This window comes from Saccopteryx bilineata, chromosome 4 (assembly GCF_036850765.1).
Source record: "Saccopteryx bilineata isolate mSacBil1 chromosome 4, mSacBil1_pri_phased_curated, whole genome shotgun sequence".
NCBI lineage: Eukaryota > Metazoa > Chordata > Mammalia > Chiroptera > Emballonuridae > Saccopteryx > Saccopteryx bilineata.
In genome coordinates this window covers 121,315,893-121,330,812 of record NC_089493.1, presented here as the reverse complement: position 1 = coordinate 121,330,812, position 14,920 = coordinate 121,315,893, and the positions used below count along the sequence as shown (strand labels likewise).

General features: G+C 33.5%; 1 protein-coding gene and 1 non-coding gene across 7 annotated transcripts in view; both read left to right on the top strand.

Moving 5' to 3' along the window:
• Positions 1–14,920, top strand: part of LRFN5 (leucine rich repeat and fibronectin type III domain containing 5) — a 428,403-nt gene that overhangs the window by 163,665 nt on the left and 249,818 nt on the right. The window lies entirely within an intron of this gene.
• On the top strand, positions 8,790–8,895 carry LOC136337022 (U6 spliceosomal RNA). The gene has a single exon (XR_010731743.1). It is a non-coding gene; the product is annotated as a U6 spliceosomal RNA (small nuclear RNA).

Here is a 14,920-nt window from a genome sequence, read left to right as displayed (position 1 = left end):
ATCCAAATCCTTTCCTTGCTACTGCATTATCTTTTCTTTTAAATTATATATACTTCCTGCTTCCTACATCACAAATATTAGTACAAGTGTATTAGAAACTCTTCGCAAATCATTGAATGCTCATGAATATATGCAGTACTTTTAAAGTATTTTAAAGAGTATTTTTGCTTTATTGCTTTATTCTGCATATTTAAATATTTAAGCAATATGTATGTGCTTTTGTAAATAATGTGATGAAGGAGTTAGTTATTGTTTTTCTTAATGAATATTTTATATGTTGCCATTAATAATTAAATTGGTGAAATTTATAATCCTTTTCTCACTAAACTAAAATACTATCCTTGCTATTTATTTCTTTTCATACATGTTGACATCAACTCCTGGACTTCATCTTCTTATCTATTTCCTATTTTTCTGTCAACATTATTTACTAATTTGCAGTAATTTATTTATTTATTTATTTATTTGTCAAACAGCATGGGCCAAATCCAGCCTACTCATTTTGGTAAACCAAATTTTATTGGAACATGTTTATGCTCATTGATTTGCATGTCATCTATGACAGCTTTTGTGCTGTTTTAGAGTAGTTGTGACAGAGATGATATTGCCACAAAACATAATGTATAACTTTCTGTCCTACTACAAATAAGTTTTCTGGCTCTTGAATGACTAATTAGATGGTTCTTCACCAAATTTATAAGTATTAAAAAACCAAACAGCTACTGATGCTTAAATAACAAAGGGTTAACTGGTTTAAGCAATAATATGACATATAAAAGTGAATATAGCTTGATCAGGCAGTGGCGCAGTGGATAGAGCATCAGATTGGGATGTGGAGGACTCAGGTTAGAGACTCTGAGGTCGCCAGCTTGAGCGTGGGCTCATCTGGTTTGAGCAAAACTCACCAGTTTGTACCCAAGGTCGCTGGCTTGAGCAAGAGGTTACTTGGTCTGCTGGAGCCCCATGGTCAAGGCACATATGAGAAAGCAATCAATGAACAAGTAAGATGCAATGAAAAACTGATGATTGATGCTTCTCATCTCTCTCCGTTTCTGTCTGTCTGTCCCTATCTATCCCTCTCTCTGACTCTCTCTCTCTGTCTCTGTTAAAAAAAAAAGTAAATATGAATTATAGAATTAAATTATCAAAACCAATTTTGATATCAAAAAAGACTCAGTTACATACAGAACTGGACAGTAGATTATTATATACTTGTACTTGTTTTTCACTGATAAACATTTGATAAAATTGTCATTTCAGGGTTAAAAATCCCTGCTAGGGACCATTTAGTATTATATTTTAAATAATGTTGTTATCTCTATTACAGGAAACTTCAAACATACATTTTACAAAATAAAAAGAACAGTATAGTAAACCTGTAAAAAACACATTACCATCTTTAATATTTATCACCAAAATAGTTAATCTTATTTCATTCATTTGCCTGATCTCTTTCTACTACTTCATATTATTTAAAAACAAACCTCAAAATCCTATTAGTGGATCTGTAAATGTTTGAACTAGTTGATCTGTAAATTAAATGCATGCCTAAAGGTTCAGGGCTTTTTGTTTTAACAAATCACATTACTATTATTACATCTAAAAAATTGCATTACTTTCTTTATATAATCACATATTCAATCAGTATTCAAATTTCCATATTTGCTTTTTAAAGGTCCTTTCTTGATTTTTTTGTTTGTTTTAAACAGATCTTCTATTTCAGTGGTCCCCAACCTTTTTGGGGCCACGGACCGGTTTAATGTCAAAATATTTTCACAGACTGGCCTTTAGGGTGGGATGGATAAATGCACAAAATAAAATTATGCGACCAGCGTAAAAACTGTGGTATTTTAAAATAGAATTGTCGAACTTATAAGACAAGCATCAAGAGTGAGTCTTAGACGAATGTAACAGAGGGAATCTGGTCATTTTTTAAAAAATAAAATATCGTTCAGACTTAAATATAAATTAAATGGAAATAATGTAAGTTATTTATTCTTTCTCTGCAGACCGATACCAAATGGTCCACGTACCAGTACTGGTCTGCGGCCTGGGGATTGAGGACCACTGTTCTATTCAATGATTTGTTTATCATTAATAGATTCATTATTTCATTATAGTTACAAAGTGGTGGGTGATATTTTCAGTTTATCATTCTTTATTAGCTGGAAATCTTTTACAAAGTAAAACATTTTAACCATCTATTATACCTAGTTATACTATAGTTCTTGTAAAGAAAAAGCAAGAGAGATGCTTAAATCTTTTCACTTTTTTTTTTAAGTTTTAAAAATATTTTAATGTCTTGGCAACCTCAAAACTTAATCAATGTGTTTTTTATTGGTTTAGTTGACTGCTTTAATTAATTGAGTACCACTATATATACGTTACCTCTATTTCACCATGTAAAAACTCTTGTAGTTCCTTCTGGACTCTTTTCAATTAGAACTCAGTATTCTTCCTTGCTTATTTGTTAAATTAGGTGATTCTGATTTTTCTTGTATATTTTTAGATCCCAGACCTGGAATCCCACTGGGTTTCTAAGAACTAGAACTTGAAATCACTTTTTTTTTTTTCCCACAGGGACAGAGAGAAAGTCAGATAGAGGGATAGATAGGGACAGACAGATAGGAACACAGAGAGATGAGAAGCATCAATCATCAGTTTTTCTTTGCAACACCGTAGTTGTTCATTGATTGCTTTCTCATATGTGTCATGACCATGGGCCTTCAGCAGACTGAGTAACCCCCCGCTTGAGCCAGTGACCTTGGGTCCATGCTAGTGAGCTATTTGCTCAAGCCAGATGAGCCTGCGCTCAAGCTGGCAACCCCGAGATCTCGAACCTGGGTCCTTCCGCATCCCAGTCCGACGCTCTATCCACTGCGCCACCGCCTGGTCAGGCTGAAATCACTTTTTACTTTCCACATGGTGTGTGTGTGTGTGTGTGTGTGTATGTGTGTGTGTGTGTATAGTATATTAGGAAAATAATTTATATATTTGCCACTTATGAACTCCACTTCTCATATTTTGCTTTAGTTTTCAACATGTGTTAAAGAAACATTTTATACTTATTAAAGAGCTCACCTGCTAGTCTTTTTTGTAGCATTAACTATAGTACTTAATTTCTTTTTGTGTGTGTACCATCCATCTTTCTTCACTTTATACTTGTTTGGAATTGAGTTTGGATACATCTTTAAAATATGTATCCACAAAATTCAAGTAATGAAAACATTAAAGAAGAATAAAAATTTATTTTAGCTTTGTATTAGAAATATTAGTCTAAGTAGATTTGTCTCAATTTTGCCTAAATATAAAATTTACCCCAATCTAAAAATATAAGGGAATATGTAATATATCCTAACCTAATCAGTTATTTTATGACTACCTGTAAGCATATCTGAAGTAACAAACAACAATAACCAAAAAAATAAAAAAGTAAAAATAAAAAGTGAGACAAAATAAACAAACCATAACACAGAAAGACAAGGTCTGATTCTAGATTTCTCCCTTTGGGGATAGATGAACTGAAATGTTACATATAAATTATTACCTATTCTAAATTCAAATATCATGAAAGAATACATAGTTGTTTTTTAAGAAATGATATATTGTGTAATTTATAATTTATAAAAACTGTAAATCAAAATTGTTTTGACAAGGCATTTCTAAAGCAGGTATATTAATACATTAAATGAGTAATTTCTGTACTGCAATTTGAAACTACATGGTAGTATCAATGCTGCTCATTAGTGTTGACATCACTATGAAATATTTCTAGGTCTTGATGAAGAGCCTTTGTTCAAAAGCGTTTTGAGAGGACATCAAATTAACAAAATTTTATTAATGGAAAATACCAGAATCATGGAGTATGAAAATTATCTCAGAGTCAAGTCTGAGAAAGCATGTAGTATATATTTCCTGAATCTTTTTTGAAATAGGTAATGTGGTTGTAGTCTTTCAAATATGTCCTTAGTAGATGGTTTTCTATTAATGCAAATGTGCTTAGAGTAACAATGTAAAGCACTGTTTTATGAAGGTAACAATAGTTCACTCTGTTAAACTATCAAGTAATAAATATAACATAGAATGCAGTTCATTTGCCTTTTACATTTACTAATGATGTATAATTTAATGACTCTTAATTATGAAAATCACTCAAAAATAACAATTTGAAAATATGTATGTTTAAATTTTAATTATAAGCATCGCTCTGTCAGAAAGGAAGACCAGATATCCTGAAAAAATATTTTAATGTAAACAAGAAAATTTTCAAAATCTCTCTCTCTCTTTTACACACACCTGGCAGAAAACTAATAGATATTAACTGAAGCAAAAGAAAATGAAGTGACTATAGGAACATACAGAGAGATAATCAATTTATAAACTTTCTTTTTGCTTTTGAAGGATTTTGATATTTTATTTTTTTTGTATGATGCCTATGGTACAGGAGAAAGGAGACTAGGCCAGGACATTATAATATTGGCCGACTCATAGGAGATGCCTTTTTAAAACCAAAGTCCTGGAGGGTGATATGCTTAGTGAATGCGAGAAGAAAAGAGCCTCTACACAGAGGGAAAATATAAGCAAATTTTTCTGTCTTGACTTTTTAGCACTGGGCCTCTGGGATGTATGTAAGTAGGTTGGTAGAGAGATATTCTCCTAAGAATTTAAAACCTCAAATTGACATATGAATTATATTTGTGACCTGAATTTTATCATAATTTTGGTTTCAAAACTTTTTAAGCTTTAAATTGTGTTTAAATTAGTTCCTGATCTTTAGTGCTTACAGATAGCTGGCAGAAGCAATCATAGTTTCTTTAGCAATCTAAAGAAACTTTCTTTAAATATAGGGCTCAAATAAGTTTTACAGATAAGATTTCATTAATATAAACTCAACATCAGAAAACATGAGAAAAAGAACACTATAATGAGACAATAATACTAAGCAGAAGTAATAGAATCAGATTCTCAGTGTTTCAGATCTTAGAACAATGTCAGGAATGATAAACCAGTACAAGTGAAAGTATGTGTTTGTATGTATGTGTGTATGTATGGTGTGTGTATGTGTTTACATGGAAGAAGTCTTAGGAATAGAAAACTATGGGAGATAGACAAAGTAAGAAAAGAACCAAATGAAACTTCAAAAAATAAAAAATAATGTGAAAATGGATAATCTAATAAACATCAACTTAGACACAATAAAAGAAAAAATTGGTGAAATTAAGGGAGGTTAAGGGAGAAGTGAAGAAACTACACATAAGACAATGGAACTAAATGTGAGGAATATGCAAGACATATTGAGACATGAGTGATCACTTAAGAGAATATTTGTCAAAGCAGTCTTATTACTGTGAACCAGAGATATCTCCGTTTTTTATATATATAATGTCTTTCAAGAAGGAATTAAAAATTCCTCCAAAGATTATAATTTTCTAAAAAAAATATTTTATATTTGGTTTTCTGTTAATGCAAATGTGCTTAGTTTTATTCCTAAATACCTTCTTCTATAATTGATATGTAGATTAAATGCCATTCCAAACAAAATTATGTTATTCTATGAAACTTAACATTTACAAAATTAATAGAATTAAAAAGATCAAGAAGAGCCAAGATACATTTTAAAAAATGAGCAAGTTAAGATCTTGATCAAATTAAATAGCAAAACTTGTCATATAACTTTAGTAATTAAAACAATGTAGCATGAGCACTGAGATAGTCAAGATAAAATCTAATGAAAGACAAAACTATTAAAAATCACATAAATATAAGAACTATGTTTGATATAGGGGTATTTGCAGATCAGCAGGGGAAAGAATGAATTATTAATAATGCTTTGGGAACACTTGATTATCATCTTGAAACTAGTTGAAATTTGTGATTATTATAATGTCAAGTAATTTCCAGTTAGAGTAAAGATTTGTGTGCAAAAACAAATCTTTGAAAAAATTTGAAGTAAATAATTGAAGAATATGATTTATGAAAAATATTTAATCAATACATTAATAATAAGAAAAAATGTGCAAGCCATGTAGAATAATATTGATATATTTGACTGCTATAAATTAGGATATTTTTCAATCTAAACATTCCATAAAGTACAAAGATAAGTTGTAAACTAGTCTTTGTCAGTGAAAACTTTGATATATGTAACACATGTAACTGAAAAAGAATGTTTAAAAATTCTTCTATAAACAAACTAAAATTTCCATTTTTAACCTGTAAAATGAGCAAAGGCATAAATTAATATTATGGTAATAAACCTACCAGAATATATTCAATATTACTGATATTTAGGGAAATACAACTTAAAAACAAACAATAATGCTTCAAATCTATTGTTTTGGCAAACCCAAAACTATCCATAAATCAAATTGTTTGAGTGTATAGAAGAATTTTAGTAATATTGACTGCTGATGAGATAAATTTGTATAATCCTTTTGTGAAACAGCTTGTCATTACCTTGTATATTTGAAATGCCATAATTTTCAACCTGATTATTTTGTCTATAGGAATGTAATTGCTGAGAAGCTCTTCTTAATGTGGATGAGGACACATAAGGATTACTCAGTGAGTGGGATGTGAATGGATAGGAACGGGCCTTTATAGTCATTATTAACATTATTATTCATAGTATGCACATAGGTGTTTGTTTCTCTTTCTTTTTGATGGCCCACATATTTGGTTATGCCTCTTTTTGAGGATTTACATTAAGTCATCAGCTTTTACCAGCATCAGCATATTAATTTATTTTCCTACAAAGCCAAAGACATAATACTTGACACATAATTATCATACAAAATGGTCGATAAAATAATAGTTATTATTTCAAAACAATTTCTTGTTAACTTTCAGATCAAATTCCTCTTTTTGTAGAGGCTGTGGAGTAAAGAAGAACCCTCATTCACTGCTGGTGGGAATGTAAACTGATACAGTCATTATGAAAGACAGTATGGTGGTTCCTCAAAAAATTAATAGAATTACCATATGACCCAGCAAATCCATTACTAGATATATAACCAAAAAATTGAAAAACTTTAGTACACAAAGACATATGCACCCCCATGTTCACGGTGACCAAGACATGGAAACAACCAAAGTATCCCTTGATAGAGGACTGGATAAAAACGATGTGGCACATGCATACAATGGAATACTACTCAGCCATAAGAAATTATGACATATTGCCATTTATGACATTATGGTTGGATCTTTAGAACATTATACTAAGTTAAATAAATAAATCAGATAAGGCTAAGAACTATATGATTTCACACATGGATAGGATATAAAACTGAGACTCATGGACATAGATAAAAGTTAAGTGGTTACCAGAGAGAGGGGATGGGGAGAGGGGAGAAAAGAGGAACAAATATACAGTGACAAAAAATGATTTGAGTTTGGGTAATGGACACACAACACAATCAACAGTTCAAATGCTATAGAGATGTTCACAGGAAATCTATATACCCTTATTAATCAATGTCACCCCATTAAATTTAATTTCAAAATAAAAAATAATTTAAAAAATCTTCTCTTTGCCATAGTGAGTTATTAGTGTTTTACTCTAATAGCAGTTTAATTGAACAAACATTTGTTATTTTCTAATATGCAGATGTCAGTGGTATTTTAATTTTTTAGTCTGATGTTCTAAACATCATCATAATTTTCCAGAATATTTCAGTTTATTATCCTCAAATATTCTTTAAATTTTCAAAACTGAGGCAGTTAATGGAGTAATATAAAATATTGAGGGGGAGAAGGTAAATAGTGGTGGACTGATTTCCAGGATACTCATAGTCCTGTGCAGCTAACCATGAAGTGAAATAAATTGTATATTAAAGAATGTAATAAAATGAAAGAATGACAAATAAATGAGAGAATAAAACATCCCCAAAATCTAGTGCTTTTCTAAATAAGTCACTACTCATGACCAGTTTGAAATGATTTGCTTAAAAATCAAAGAGGAATTCTCAGCCCAGATCTTTTACATTTAATTTTTTTTCTTGTAGTATCTTTCTTCTGTATTGAATCATCAGAACATTCAGTTCTGATTCAGTCATGTGAAATGTTTAATTGACTTAATCTTGGGTTTCAAATTAGGCTTATAATGTAGGAATCAGAATTCCAGTTCTACCTCTCTTGGCCTTTATTTTAACCTCCTCCTTTAACAAAAGCAAATCACGTCATGTCACGCTTGATCGTAATTTACAAGGGGAGACTGTTCTTTCAGAAACCACAGTTTATATCTCTCCCATGTTCCTCTTTTGTTTTCTCTCTAACTTCTCTTCTTCAGGTTATATTTCTCAGTGGAATCTTTCTTCTGATGAAATTTACTTTTCCAAGTTTTATACTCTCCCTAAGTCTTTCAAACTTTGTTGTCAAGCCCATTAATTGCTTCTTTTACTTTATATATTTTTCTCCGTAAAAACAATCTCAGAATATCAGCAATTATTTTCTTACACTTTTCTGGCATTGTTTCTTAAGCCTATAGGTTCGTATTTCAAGGTGTCCGTGTTTATAAATAAAGAAGGATAAAAAAGATAGCAATGGTAAGAATTAGAAGTTCTGGGCATTGTGACTGTCCTCCCCACTCCACACTTACTTTCCATTATACTCCATCTGGTTAGCCTAAGCTAAACCACATTTAAACCATAAGAATGGCTCAGAGTATGCTTAGATGAGTCAATCTATGTAGAGGACAGTTTTTCTGGGCAGTCAGTCAATCTATGTAGAAAACAGTTTTCCTGGGCACATCTGGAACTGCACATTTTTGTACATAAAAGAGAATTATAGTACCCTCTGTGCACACATATGCTAAAATTGTAAAAGATACACAGAAGATCATCATGGCCCCTCTGCAAGGATGGCATATAAATCCATGAAGTGTTCTGTATTTGAAAAAAGAGAAAGACCTCTTAAAAAAGTATTTTTCTTTCTTTTACTGGCTTTGAACTTCCAAACACATAGCTTTATACTCACTGGTATCTGCATAGAGAAGGGGACAAGCTTCAGAGTAGAGTTAGCACTGTGCCCTTGAGGAGAGTTAGGGATCTTGAGTCCAGGATACCACCTCTGAGCCTCTGAGCTCTGCTGAAGCCCATCCTCACCACAACTCCTCTTTTTTCAAATAATATTTTTTTTATTCTTTTAAGCAGTTTAAGTAGGACTTTTATTGCTTACAGTCAAATTCATGCTAAGGGTTACATTATCCTTCATTAAGTGTTCATTTTGTGTCTAGTCCTGAAGTTGACATTTTACATATTTTATAAGTCTAATAGGCATTGCTTATTGCTTAAAAGCAGATTCTGTCAACCTCAGCAGCATTGATTTTTGGGCCAGGTAATTCTTTGTTGTGGGAGACTCTCCTCTGCATTGCAGTAGTATTAACAACACCCCTGGCATTCTCCTGCTAGATGACAGTAATACTTTCTAGTCATAACAGCTAAAAATGTCTCCTGATAGTGCCACATATCCTCTATGAGATAAAATCATATATGATTAAGAAAATTATGTTATACACAAAGAAACCAAGAATGAAAAATCTTATGTATGAATGAATCAAAGGCTACAAAATTGGAACATGCAAGCAGCAAGACTTGGATCCAAGTCTCTGTAATCCCCCAAATTTAATTCTTTAACTTCATTACTCACGGCAAAAAATAAGTAGAGTTGCTACCTAAATATCAGTGGGAATGTATTTATTCAAATACAAGGTGATGGTGATTGTTATTGTTATTATTGTGGTATACAGTACCAGTAAGTTGAAAACATAGAGCTTACCAGGCTGCACTCCCAAATGAACTATTAACGTCCAAAGTGGGCTGTGAACTGGCTATGGTTATGTATCTATCTCTTAATTCAGTCATCTTGAAGAAGTTATTTGGTTTTTTTAAGCCTAAATTTCCTCATCTATCAGAAGGAAACACTGTATATTCTTTATTGAACTTAATTACCTGACAAATAATAGGTTCACAAGATTATTCTGGGATGAAATTCTAGAGTATGTAATTTTCTGGTTTGCAATTTGAAGTATTACTAGTCTAAGTGACTATTGATCTTAAGGAAATTAGCCAACTATATCATTACATATCAAGTTATATATCTGCTCTTTGATTTGTTTGACATGAATTAGAAAGGACAGAGAAATATGTCTTTTGATAAATTTAACTATATTGTGCATTTAAAAAGTTATATGTAAAATGTTTAATTTCTGGAATTCAGTTAGTTTGTACTAGTTTATTTTGTTTTACCTGTATAGGAAGAGTGCCCTGGTGAGCATGAGTAAACATTATAGTTGATTTTCTTGAATCCATCTTGCCTTTTCCTGACTGCATAACCATTTAGGCAATTGGCCAAAACTCCACATCTTGATTAAGTCAGTTGTAGTAGTTCTACTCGTGGTGTTAACAACTGGTTCAGAAAACCAGCTCTAAGCACATTTCTGATTGACATTCCACTGTGACTTTCTATCACTGCCTTATGAATGAACTTGTTATCTATGGTGGGCTATTAAAACTGTTGAAGGGATTTTTTACAACTTAGAGAGAGGCTCTTGCAAAAGATGAATGAACCCAGCAAAGAAAACAAAACTAAATAAACAAACAAAAACCTTTGCCAAAAATTTGTAGTAAAATTCAACATAAAAAAATGGCCAATCCGATTAAGGATACTATGCTAAGTGAAATAAGCCAGTCATACAAGAAGAACACATACTGTGTGGTTTCACTTATATAATGTTTCTAAAATAATAATACTCACAGAAGTAAAGAGCAGAATGGTGGTTATCAAGGGCTAGGGAAGGTGGGAGTGGGCTATAAAATTTCACTTAGGCAAGATGAATAAGCTCTAGAGATCCTGCTGTACAACATTATGCTAGAGATAACAGTACTGTATTATACTCATACAAATTTGGTTAGAGGGCAAATCTCGTGTTAAGTGTTCTTACCACTATATAATAATAATAAATAATAATAATAAACTAATGACCACTTCTGTTAAAAAGAACGTTTCTTTTAAATGTCTATTCAAATGATTTGGAAACATTAAAAGTAATACCTAATTTGTCACATTTAGCAAGATTAAAGAAGCCTTTTAAATTTATACCATATGTCTTTTTGAGGCCACCAAATTGCAGACTAAAGACCTTTAAAATGAATTAAGACATTTATATAGCCCTGGCCGGTTGGCTCAGTAGTAGAGCGTCGGCCTGGCGTGCAGAAGTCCCGGGTTTGATTCCCGGCCAGGGCACACAGGAGAAGCGCCCATCTGCTTCTCCACCACACCCCTCTCCTTCCTCTCTGTCTCTCTCTTCCCCTCACGCAGCCGAGGCTCCATTGGAGCAAAGATGGCTCGGGCACTGGGGATTGCTCCTTGGCCTCTGCCCCAGGCGCTAGAGTGGCTCTGGTCGCAATGGAGCGATGCCCCGGAGGGGCAGAGCATCGCCCCCTGGTGGGCAGAGTGTCGCCCCCTGGTGGGCATGCCGGGTGGATCCCGGTTGGGTGCATGCGGGAGTCTGACTGTCTCTCCCCATTTCCAGCTTCAGAAAAATACAAAAAAAAAAAAAAAAAAGACATTTATATATATTTCAATTGACTAGCAACTTTGGCTAAAATTTATTGTAATATGCTACATTAAAGGCAGAAATAATTTACATTTAGACTTTAAGAATAATGTTCAGAAGCACATATTCACTGACTATACTAATTAAATGTATAAGAAAATATGAAATTATAGTATATTTAAAGTAGCAAAATGCCTCGGCCAGTTAACTCAGTTGGTTAAAGTGTCGTTCCCATACTCCAAGTTTGTGGGTTTGACCCAGGTCAGGGCACATATAAAAATCAACTAATGAATTCATAAATAAGTGAATAACAAATCTGTTTCTGTCTCTCCCTTATTCTCTCTCTAAAATAAATAAATAAAAGTAAAAAATAAAATAGCAAACTAGTCAATGTAATCAGATTTATATTTGTGAAAAATAAGGTATGCTCACTTTTTATTAAACATTGTAAACTTGACCTTTCTATCACTAAAAGTACATATAATCCAAATAAACATGATTAAGAAATTTAAAGTTGTAAGCATATTTTAAGGTATGTATTAGCATTAATATGTTATATAACATGTTATAAACTAAATTTAGGAATTTATTGTATGTGATGATATTAATTTTCAAATTAAACGCATAATCTTCTTTACTCATCATTTTATTACTATATCAATCCTTAATTTCTCCTTTGCCCACAGCCACCTAAAAGTCTCATTTATTTTTTCTACTCTCTGAACATTTTTATTTACATATCAGTAACCACTACTGCCTTGTTAGTTTTGAGCACCATATTCCCCCATTGCTTCTACCTTTTCTGTCAGATTTTTAACAGTCCTGAATGGTTAGTTTTGTTGATCCTGTTGATATAGAAAATCGCTAGGATATTTTTCCTTGCAGCTTTGTTCTTTTCTTATTTCTTTGTAGATGGCAGTTAAATAATGAAGTTAGCAGGCCCTGGCCGGTTTGCTCAGTGGTAGAGCGTTGGACTGGCGTGTAGAAGTCCCAGGTTCGATTCCTGGCCAGGGCACACAGGAGAAGCACCCATCTGCTTCTCCACCTCTCCCCCTCTCCTTCCTTTCTGTCTCTCTCTTCCCCTCCTGCAGCCGAGGCTCCATTGGAGCAAAGATGGCCCGGGTGCTGGGGATGGCTCCTTGCCCTCTGCCCCACGCGCTAGAGTGGCTCTGGTCACAACAGAGCAACTCCCCGGAGGGGCAGAGCATCGCCCCCTGGTGGGCAGACTGTCGCCCCCTGGTGGGCGTGCCGGGTGGATCCCGGTCGGATGCATGCGGGAGTCTGTCTGCTATCTCTCCCCGTTTCTAGCTTCAGAAAAATACAAATATATATATCATGAAGTTAGCAGTCATTATGCTATTTTTTTTTGGTATTTTTTTCTGGATAAGCAGGGAGGCAGAAAGACTACTGCATGTGCCGGATCAGGATCTACCGGGAATGCCCACCAGACAGTGATACCCTGCCAATCTGGGGTGTTGCTCAGTTGCAACCGGAGCCATTCTAGCACCCGAGGTGCACCCGAGGCAGAGGCCACGGAGCCATCTTCAGCACCAGGGCAAAATTTTGCTCCAGTGGAGCCTTGGCTGCAGGAGGGAGTTAGAGAGAAAGAGAGGGGGAAGGGTGGAGAAGCAGATGGGCCCTTCTCCTGTGTGCCCGGGCCTGGAATTGATCCCAAGGCATCCACACACCTGGCAGACGCTCTACCACTGAGCCAGCCAGCAAGGGCTTGTTATGCTATTTTATTGAGCACTTATATGTCAGGCATAGCACCTTACAATCATTCTCTTATTCAGTTTCATGAGCACTTGAATAAGGTGCCTAAAATTAGTATTCATATTTTATTTTATTTTTTTTTATTATTATTCATTTTTAGAGAGGAGAGGGAGAGACAGAGAGGAGAGACAGAGAGAGAGAAAGGGGGAGGAGCTGGAAGCATCAACTCCCATATGTGCCTTGACCAGGCAAGCCCAGGGTTTCGAACCGGTGACCTCAGCATTTCCAGGTCGATGCTTTATCCACTGTGCCACCACGGGTCAGGCGTAAATTAGTATTCATATTTTAGAAATGAAAATATTAAGGCTCAGTGTTGTCATTTCCCAGGTGATATTAAGGGGTAAGAAGACTTGGATATAAGATTTTGGATCCCAATGTATTAACTCTTATGTTTTCTGCTTTCCATTTGTTTGTATGCTTATGACTTCCTCTGTTGTTTTGGGGGACAGTTGACATTTGATTGCCTCTTGAGACAAATTTCATTCTTATGCAGCATATGGCAGTTAGGTTAGACCTATCTTTCTTGAAAACCCAGAAATCATCTTTAATTATTCAAGTGCTATGCATACTTTCAGAAGCAAAACAAAACAAAAATTTAATATATGTTTCTCTTACACTAAACCCAATCTATAGATCATGTGTTGATAAATATATTTGCCTAGTATTACTATAAATTGCTAAATCTGTGTAATTACTTTAGATAGTATCTAGTCAAATAATAATTTTCTGTTTTCATGGAACCATATTGTTACACTTTTAAAAATCTTTGATGACCTTCCAAGAAATGTCCATCTCCTTCATAGGGCATCTAGTCCCTGTCTGCTACAGATATGCACATTTCTCTTCTGGAATAACCACTATTTACTCTTATGTATATATATTATATACATATATAGAGATAGAGCTTTCTCTTATGTTTGGCTAAAAGAGAAGGCTGGAAAAAGTTATTGTTCTAAGTGTTAAATTCTTATCTCCTGAATAGAAATTGTGATGCAATTGGTTGAATTTTATCAATCATTATTTGGTAGTGCTTTCATCTATGTACTTTAAAATGCTTTCTTTTAAAAATCCATGCATGTAAATATGATTGATGATCACAATACATTAATTAGATAAAATGGGAACACAATACTTAAATAAGTTAGCTTGCTATTGGCTATAGGAATGTCTCTTTCTTATTTTGAGCTAATGATAAGATATCTAATTTTTGCTCTTCTCAGTTATGGTCTTCAGTATTTGTGCCTCTAATTATGCCACTTTATAAATCTAATAATTCAAAGGAATTCATGAAACTTCCACCATTGCTTGTCTTTCCTCTAAAGTATCATTTTTTCTTCCTGATTCCTGTCATTTGAAACTCCTTTTTCCTAAGTGAAATATGTACGTATATTTAAGAAAAATATAGAAGAAATATACTAAGTAAAATGTAACTTTTGCTAATGAGAATTAAAGCAAGTAAGCACAGGCATTGTTTCAGAAACATTCTAGAAATAATAACTAAGATACCTAAAATGCATGAATTTCCACAGGGGCATTATGATGTTGAAGTTAAAGACTGATGTGCTGCTGTAATTGTATATGAGCAGCAAT